The following is a 10,580-nucleotide window of genomic DNA, read 5'->3' as shown; positions in this document are numbered from 1 at the left end:
ACAACAATGGCGACATGCGGGAGAAGAACCAGTTATCTCTGTTTGATATGAATGAGATTTTCCTAAAATTAAAGCAAAAATAATTAAAGAAGAGAAAATTATGCTTGAAATGCTTGACTAGTTTCATTAGTCTGAATAAAAGCAAGAATCATCTAATTGTTATTTTTCTTAAAACTCCTCATAAATTAAAATACCTCAAAGTTCTATATCAGTTATTAATTAGTTGAACAGATAAAGTGGGGTCACTTTACAACTTAGCTTTTAAAATATACTCATTTGTCACAGATAGAGCCACTGCTGCCAGCAAACATCTATAGTCTCGACAGGGTTACCTTTTAATCATCAATGATTCAGAATCCCATCTCTTCAAGAATTATTGACCTAGAGATAAACCCATTTATATATGTTTCTTTTCTTTAAATTTTTATTTTTTATTTTTCTTAAAAGCCATTGTCTTGGTTTGGTAGTCAGATAGTTGACAATGCCATTCACTGGTTATAATTGGATTGAACAAGCTGGCTCGTGATGAGACCCCTTGTCTTATAATTGTTTGCAATCATAAGCCATTACCCTGGTTTGTTTAGCAGTGTTGGTAATGTCAGCCTATTTTTCCCCTATGATCATGGTAAGCAGGCTCATGATGAGACCTCTTATCTTTTAAGTTTAAAGATATTTCTGGATCACACTCTAGAAAAATAAGACTTTCTAGGACAGAGAGAATCATTGACTCCTTAAGAGTTAAGAATGACAATCTCAGAGTTAAAGGTGCTTTGCTGTAAAGTGACTTTACTTGGTTAAAAATAACTTTTCTTGACTGATAATAGAACTCTGAAAGATCTTAATAAAATTTTTGAAATCTCAAAATAATTACAATTTCGATGAAAAAGAATTTCTCCAGATTTTATGATACTTTGCCAACTTCTCTTGATTGGTAATCTCTTCTTCTAAATATGTTTACTTTTATAATAAGAAAATCAAACTCTACTAAGAGATTTAAGAAAAAGCTAATAGGTGACTATTAACAATTTTTCTTCATGAATGCTGACCATAGTTAGGTAACAAGAAGACCTTCCATATAAATCACGACAAAGTCACCAAAATCAAAACTGAAAACCAAAGTAAAAGAATTCTTATGCTAAAATGAGAAAGAAATAAGCAAACAAAATAAAAATGAAGAAATTTTAAAAGTGGAAAATAAAATCCAAGTTTCGAAAGATAAACTCAAACAAGAATGTTTCTAGCAATGTCTCAACAATATGAAGAAAAAGAAAATAATCGTGTAATCATTCTTTCTTATGTCGAGATTTAGAGAACATACCTTGCAAGATTGTGAATGCTTTAGGCTTTTAGATAACAGTGATTATAAAATTCAGCCAAAATGAAAACTTTCTGTTTGATATGAATCTTCTTGTTTCCAAGCATCATCTTAATCATTGTCTAAAAAAGGAATGCCTAAAGAAACAGATTAAAGATTCATAAACTTCCTGATGTAGCTGTTTCGATGAAGATTATCGCTGCTTATTGAAATAAAGCCAGGAGAAGAGTATGGACTTTGAAAATATGATCTGGCAGAGGATTGAAAGCTTCAAATGGAGAACTGCAAAACAGATTTTATTTTTTTTATATCAGCAAAAACAAAACTGAAACTAAAGTAACGAAATGGAAATTAATGAAAGTGGGTGCATGAATCTTACCATTGGATAATTTCTTTTGATCTTACTTGAAAGGTATCAGTTTCTCCAAACTAACTGACTTCTTATTTTAATTATCATTAAGAACATAAAGAAGTCAAACTAACCAAAATCCTATAACCCAAAATCATTGTTTATTTTATTTAAACTAAAGCAAAAAGTAAAATGTAAAAATGGAATGCTTAGTGTTCAAGGAAATTGAAATTAAAAGAAATGCATCAGAGATGAGAATGAGAATTTGCAGTAATGACTATTCCTCAGAATATTATAAGTTTCATATAAACTCCATGATTTGATAAATTGTCCAGAATCAAGACCAAATCCAAGATAATAAAATTTAAATATGAAGATAGAGGTCTTGAATTCCATTTTTAATTATGGAATTATATATTTAAAACTAAAATGTATGAGAAATTGAAATGATTTTTGTATGCTGCAAATTTGTCATCAATTGTCTTTTTCCCATAGTGGTTACCCAAGCTCGCTTTAACACATCGCCTCATCGGATGATCCACACAACATGTTTCTTCACCATGCTTGAATTTTAATTTGCAAAACTTCACTTTTATTGCTATGCCATATATTGATTAAATGTTAACGGCTTAGAGGCATGCATTGGAAGTTCTCGCATCAAAGGTTGCAATGGCGAATCGCCGATATGAAAATATGCGATGAGAAGTTGTGCTATGAGATGGAGCGATCGCATCATTAAAGAAATATTATGTCGGGGGTCGGGGCGTATTTACACCGTGCTTCCCACATCGCACATCGCAAATTCGGAGATATGATATGAGTATAAATAAAAATGCGATGAGACGATTGCGATATCGGCGACTGCTAATCGGCGATGAGCAGACTTTTGGTACCCGATGTAACACAATATGATTCTTGCGATGCTGATATGTGATGAATGACGTGGCTAATCGGCGCAATCGGCAATCTTAAGCACATGATGTAACAATTCTCGATACGCCGATATGCGATGAAGAGTGGACCCGATAACTTTATGATAAAAATTTAATAATGTATCGGATTCAAAACATCGACCGCTTTAAAGTTATGCTCCTACTGTTATTGCGATTGAGTGGATGCGATAGTTTTTATAAACTTGATTCGAATTTCATATCGGGTCCATAATTATGTGGTGGTCGCAATATTGGTAAAGTCGACTATCGGAGATTGGCAATTCACGATAATGGAAGTATACTTGAACTGCAAAGCTCCGATATGCAAAATGAGATATGGCATAGGAGTAAGATAATACATTGGAAGTATTTTATGAATGACTTGTTATCAAAATAAATGCTAAGAACTACTTCCGATGAAATTTTATGATGCGAGTAGTCTTATGATATTCCTTGAAATTTCAATTGGGTTTACTGATGGTTGAAAGGAAAGTTAAAAATGTTCAAATTCTAATGAATCACAAAATAAATTTTCCCTGAACCTGTTGCAAATCTGAAATGGGTTTTCTGCTTACTTCAAGTTTTGGAAACAAAATGAAAATCTGTAAATAAAACAGAACATAAAAAAAATAAAATAAAAATAAACTAAGGAAAAGAGAAACTAATAAGAGATGAGAACGAGCTTGCAAATCCGTACCTGGAAGGAAATTGTTTGTAAATTTTACCTCATAAATCTTCAAATTCTTTCTTTGATTAAAATCATCTCATTATTTATTCTAAATCTAAGTGTGCAATCAGCCTGAATGAAATCAATCATTCATGTTCATAAAACAGAAAATTTACCAGAAATAAATATGAAACTATGCTTCCCTTTTGAAGTGAAACAACAATTTATTACTTTTGCTCATTCCAAATTAATCTTGAGAAAAATCTGTATTGCTATAGTGACTGTTCAATAATGCCTTCAGTAAATAAAGATGATGTGTTTTGCAACATTAGATAATAAACTAAAGATTAGAATGAGATTAAGCCACTACTTGTGGAAAAATATCAAAACAGATTTGAAGGTGTGCACACAGCAGAATAGACATCCTTAATAAATTTCGAGGAAGATAATATGGACTTCATATGATTACCGTGAAAGGTTAGACTGACTAATAATGATTGAGTCAGAATTAAGCTTATCATGGACAGTCATACATTTCATGGGATAATGAGATCATGAAGCTCTTATATCCTCAACCTTTATCATATAGATTCCAAAGGAAAATCTTCGAAGGAAATCTCGAAATGAAGAAAAGTGGCTTTGAGGCGATCGATGCCAAGTGCAACTTTAATTGAATTTAATCAAGACATTATTCAAAATAGGCAGAGTAGAGATATCGCTATAAGAAATTTCAAAAAGGAAAGCAAGAATTAAAATTTTCTGATAAGGAAAAATGTTCCACTGAACATGTATGAGAAGGCTGATTGCTTTGTTTTATTTTTTAATCTACAGAACTATTGCAAATAAATTAACTACATAAAACAAGCTAACTAAATTAATTCTACTCCTATTCTAACCATATACATGAAAATGACTAGGTATAATCATATTTCCAGTGTAACCATTCTCTCATTTTTATTCCCGCGTTTATGTACAGTTCAAATGTTAGTAATAAAAATACAAATCTAATTGAACTAAGAAAATTAAATCTGTGAGTAGAATTTACATTTATTGTTAGAAACTTAATTAAAATCTCCTTCTCTTGAAATTTCCTTTCCAATTGAATACTAATTGGATCATAGAAATCTAGATGGATTTCTATTAAGGATTGAGCAATGTTCAAAGGGAGAGATAACAGGCCAGATTGTGAAGATGAACTTTTAAATTCAAAGGCCTGGAAAGAATTGTTAGTGTTATGTACAAATGTTAAGCTATTAACAATTTCCTTTGAGAGAAAAATTTCCAAATATTTTTCAAATGAATTAATGAAAAATGGATGGAAATCTTTCAAATGAAATGGAAAATTATTAATTGAATTGAATTGCTGGCCAGATTGCAAAAATACATTGTCTTGTTGACATTGCCTTTGAGAAAATAGAAGCTTTTGATGAAACATTAGCATTGATTGAAATTGAAATATTGATATCTTTTGATGCTCATGATTATAATATGAAACTTCAATTTCCCAATCGGGCAATGCATCAATTGAGTGTTTGATAGTAAGGTGTTCAATATGCCAGCAAAAAGTGTGAAAATTTTGCAAAATAAATCTAAGTTTAAACAAAATAGTTGTGAAAGAAAAACTAAAATGAAATCACTATTTGTACAACTAATGTTACAACACAATTGGGATTGTTTTGAAATAATTTCTCTTTCACAAGGATTGGCTAGAATTATGAAATTTGGGTAATTTCGAATTCCAACTTGTGAAATAGAAAACGAACTATGATTATGAATAGGAATGGGAGTTTGATCCTCATATGAATCATAAATTGGAATGCTTTCTTGAATGGTGAAATCATGAAGATAATTTGCTGCTCTAAAATGAGGATTAGTTGGGATAATTCCTAAATTGAAGCATTCCTCATTTTCAGATGTTATTTGAATTTTTTCATGAGGATTTCTCTTGAGAAGAATAGAAATCAACATCCTCAATGTCAGAGTAATCATCATAAATGACCTCACAAGATTGTCTGGAGTTCCCTTCGATTTCATCCAATATACCAAAACAAGGAGGAACAAAAATCTCATGTTCATTAGTGGCAAAAGAATGATCAATTATTGTTTCTTTATCTTGATAAAAATTTAATGGTAATTCATTTAAATCATCCTCTTTAATTTCTGAAATATCATTGATACCAAGAGGGGAAAAATTACTATCATTAAAAATATCAGGATAAAGGGAAAAATGTGAATCTGAAACAATGCATTTAAAACTGTCTCTGTTTGAGAGCTCTTGTGCATTATGCTCATTGTAAATTTCAGATTGCAGATCATTCCTTTGCATACTCATGCTTTCTTGAAGAAGGGTGCTTTGCTGCTGTGATTTCGGCATTTGCTCATCATGGAGAAATTCAGAAATTTGTACAGCAGTTTGTATTTTATTTACTTTGATTGCTGCTTGTACTTGCTAATTTGCGATTTGATTTTCCGAATTTACTTCAAAGTAGCTTTCAGATTTCAAGGCGGTTTTTTCTCCAAAATTGCTCTTGTTGTCTTCTTGCATTTGAATGGAAATATTTTCCAAGCTTTGTGAAACCACTTCATCACCATTTATTTGCACATCCATATTGGAATTCTCATTTATATTAGAAGGGGATGGAACAAAGCTCGAATTAATTTCATATGGATTGGGAATGGTTGGAAGAGAACAAATATATTCAAACCAATCTAATGATTCTTATTCCGTAGGTTTATCTTCATCTTTAAATCTTAAGCAATTCAAATGAAATCGAATATTAAAATCATTAATAGATTCATTTTCAAACCTTCGTAGATATTCAATTTCTTCACTTACCTGTTCATAATTATAGTCGTCAAATTTACAAATGAAAATTGTAACAAATTGATCCCAGCTGTGGATTGAAGCAACTGGAAGAGTTCTACACCAGCTTCTGGCTTTTGTTGTAAATGTGAGAGTAAAAATTCTGCATAAGATGCCTTCATCAATTCCTTGAAAATCATAATTTGAAATGTTTTGAATAAATTGAAAGACATGGTTAAAAGCAGAAGAATTTCTCTTACCATTGAATTTTACCTGAGACAAGAGTCTTACCACTTCGGGTGGGGTATTGGAGGATGCACGTCCATGGATGCAACTCCAAATTGGAAGCTTAAGAGGAGTCATCACAATAAATAAAATATTAAAATTGAAAAGACCCCAATAGACAAAAAATCTCAGGCCCTCCTTCTAGCGCCAAAAATGTTGATGCCTCGAAAATCGCTGCAACAACATTGGGGGATAACCACCCGGTCCGGACCTTAAAGCAGCTCCTTTTCCGTTTGGTGTGGTGGCTCCGACTGGTTTAACTAGGTCCAGTTACCTTCTCCCTATTGCTATTGGTTTATGATGTATCTTTACATACCAATAGACAGGGATATCAGATCACTTCTTCTTGCTGATCAGGGAAGAGAATGACCCTTAAGCTGATTTGGGTTCAGCCAAGACACAACTAAAGTTTTGTCTCTTTAAAGAGAGGACTTAAAAGAATGTAGAATTTACTCTAAATGCAAACTTATTCTATGATGCAAGCAAAAGAAACTAATCTAAATCCTATCTTAATTAGGCAGATATAGATCTAACCCAACTAAGAGCAAGATAATTAAAGTATTGGGATTTAAATATGTCTTGTTTATAATGAATATCAAGTTAATGAAGTAGTTCAATTAACTAATATTATGGTTACCAAAACACATCCTATTGAGACCTCTTAACTGAAATAATAAACCAACAACATTCAAGAAGTAGTTCATAAAATGATATTAATTATCAAATCAGTAAATCCAATAATTGAATAATGATATGTGGAAATAGTTCACAACACATTACCATTCAATAAATCAGTTTTATAAGACAGATTTCTGAGTAAATAGTTACTCAGAAATCAGATTTTAATTCATAAGAACAGAGATACCTAATAATAAGATTGAGACAAATTACCCATATTGACAATAGTGCACAAACATGAATAAAATGAGACATTCCTGTTACCATAAAAATAAAACTGATATTTGAAACAGTAGTATTAAAAATACCAATTTATTGCATCCATTTCTCTGATCTTGGTCTCCAACCGTCCTTTACATGGCTTGAACCTCTGCCTTCAAAGCTAAAGCCACAATAGTGAAAACTCTGCCCCTCATACATAATTCAAGATACAAAGGAAAAATCCTCAATAATCCCCAGATCTGAGATTTTCTCTCCTCTCTCCTACAACTCTAAATTCCTATTACAGTAGTGCTTTTAGAAGTCTAGCATTGCAGAGGAGAGCAGCCCCCCAATTACATTCTGCAATCTATTATTTATATTATTTGCAAAAGAATTTTGGAGAGGAGAGTTTGTTGAAGAGAAATCTGCCAAATACGATTTTATTTGTTTAAAATTCCAATCTTTAATTGCTGGAGCCTTCTCATTGATTGAAATCCTTTTCTCCATATTTCTCCCACTGTTTTTCTGCAAAAAGAAATCAAAATAAATTAAGATGCAATTAAAATATCATTTCTGACAATCAAATCAAATCCAATCAAATTCTATTTAAATAACTAATTAAACATAAAATATAAGCTCTCTATTGATGCTTGGGGTGGTTTGATTGGCTAAAGATATTATTAATCTATGGATATGCAATTAGAATAGGCTTGGACAAATGAGAATGAAGAAAATAACTCAGAAAATTGATTTTGTTTTCAAAATTCGGAGCTTGATCTTCTGCCTGATTTTTGACCCAATAAATGATTAAATCTGTTAGTGAAACCTCCTCAAAAATGTTCTCCTTGATTTTCTCTTTCCAATGAGCCGTCCTGGGCCTCATTTGGCCAAGTATAACTCAATCTATGAACCTCCAAAGTTGATGAATCAAATCTAGCATGAATCTGGAAATTCTGTTGCTGGGCTAAAAATCTAATCCTAAATTAGGATTCTAATTAATTATAAATTAACTGTTAATTATAAACTAAACTAATTGTTAATTAATATTAATCTATTTATTAATTAATATCTAACTAACTAAAATATTTAACTATTTATAAACTAATTAAAATGAATATAAATAATAATTAAATTTAAATTAAATAAATATTACATATTCATTAATTAATTAGTTTAAAATTAATTGTTTAGGTATTAATATTTAAACTAATATTAAACTAACACTACCTACCTCCCTTTTTCATATGGTAACATACACATATAAACTATTAACATAACGAATCATATGGTAGCATAAACGATTTCTAGAAATAAAATTAATACGTGAGCTTAAAACGAATACCAAAGTTTGACTTATCGCATCGGCGCAAGTGTGGTGTCAGGGTATAAAGTTTGCATAGGATGAAGACTCCCGATGCGATGGGACATTCGTATTTAAACACATGTTTTTAAAATTTTAGTTAATGCCCCATTGCATCGGTAAGTCAGGGTGTGAAGGAGTATCGGCGTGAAGGAGTATCGGCAATCGGAGCTTTTAAAATTTGGCACAATACAAAATCCCCGATCCGATATCGGCATCGGGGTATGGGGGATATCGGGGGTTTTGGAATGACATGCGCCGTTATAAATCTCCGATGCGATTATGTTTTATTTTATATATTATTTTTTTTATATATTAAATTTTAATTTAATTAAATTAATTATATATTAATTAAATTTAATTAAATTAAGATTTAATATTATTTTTTATATATTGATTTATTTTAATGAAATTAAGTTAAGTTGTGAAATTATCTAAACTACAGCCACTTGAAGAATAAATAAAAATTAAAATAAACTACAACCACTTGAATGTTTGGGTTTTCGAGATTAGGATTTGATTTGGAAATTGGAGTGAATTTCTTAAAATCCCGATAATTAATGATTTGGCTGCATGACTAAAAATGGAAAAGTGTTAGTAAAAACTTGCTATGGGTTAATATTTAAAATGAATGTGTTATTGAACTAATATATTTACAAAATGCAATATTGTACATTTTATGCAATTTTAACCCAGGCTACATAAATAATCAAATTTTCAAAGGAGTGCCGTTTTCAAACCAGTTGACCAAATGAGGCGAAACAAGTATCAATGGGAAGCTTATAAAAAATCGATTCTAACAAAGCAATCAAAACAAGAATCCAAGGAAAACGAAAAATTAACAAAAGCGTAGGGCAATCAACTAAATAAAAATCCAAAAAGGTGTTTAGCCAAATTTTTTTATAGAAAGGGTCCCATTATTTGAGTTGAGCAAGTCAAAAATGGGGGATTGTGTTTTTACCACAACAATGGCGACACGCGGGAGAAGAACCAGTTATCTCTGTTTGATATGAATGAGATTTTCCTAAAATTAAAGCAAAAATAATTAAAGAAGAGAAAATTATGCTTGAAATGCTTGACTAGTTTCATTAGTCTGAATAAAAGCAAGAATCATCTAATTGTTATTTTTCTTAAAACTCCTCATAAATTAAAATACCTCAAAGTTCTATATCAGTCATTAATTAGTTGAACAGATAAAGCGGGGTCACTTTACAACTTAGCTTTTAAAATATACTCATTTGTCACAGATAGAGCCACTGCTGCCAGCAAACATCTATAGTCTCGACAGGGTTACCTTTTAATCATCAATGATTCAGAATCCCATCTCTTCAAGAATTATTGACCTAGAGATAAACCCATTTATATATGTTTCTTTTCTTTAAATTTTTATTTTTTATTTTTCTTAAAAGCCATTGTCCTGGTTTGGTAGTCAGATAGTTGACAATGCCATTCACTGGTTATAATTGGATTGAACAAGCTGGCTCGTGATGAGACCCATTGTCTTATAATTGTTTGCAATCATAAGCCATTACCCTGGTTTGTTTAGCAGTGTTGGTAATGTCAGCCTATTTTTCCCCTATGATCATGGTAAGCAGGCTCATGATGAGACCTCTTATCTTTTAAGTTTAAAGATATTTCTGGATCACACTCTAGAAAAATAAGACTTTCTAGGACAGGGAGAATCATTGACTCCTTAAGAGTTAAGAATGACAATCTCAGAGTTAAAGGTGCTTTGCTGTAAAGTGACTTTACTTGGTTAAAAATAACTTTTCTTGACTGATAATAGAACTCTGAAAGATCTTAATAAAATTTTTGAAATCTCAAAATAATTACAATTTCGATGAAAAAGAATTTCTCCAGATTTTATGATACTTTGCCAACTTCTCTTGATTGGTAATCTCTTCCTCTAAATATGTTTACCTTTATAATAAGAAAATCAAACTCTACTAAGAGATTTAAGAAAAAGCTAATAGGTGACTATTAACAATTT

This window comes from Pinus tabuliformis, chromosome 4_2 (assembly GCF_031772625.1).
Source record: "Pinus tabuliformis cultivar Carrire ecotype Pingquan chromosome 4_2, CPIR1, whole genome shotgun sequence".
Taxonomy (NCBI): domain Eukaryota; kingdom Viridiplantae; phylum Streptophyta; class Pinopsida; order Pinales; family Pinaceae; genus Pinus; species Pinus tabuliformis.
The sequence above is the reverse complement of the archived record's forward strand: the minus strand, read 5'-3'. Positions refer to the sequence as shown.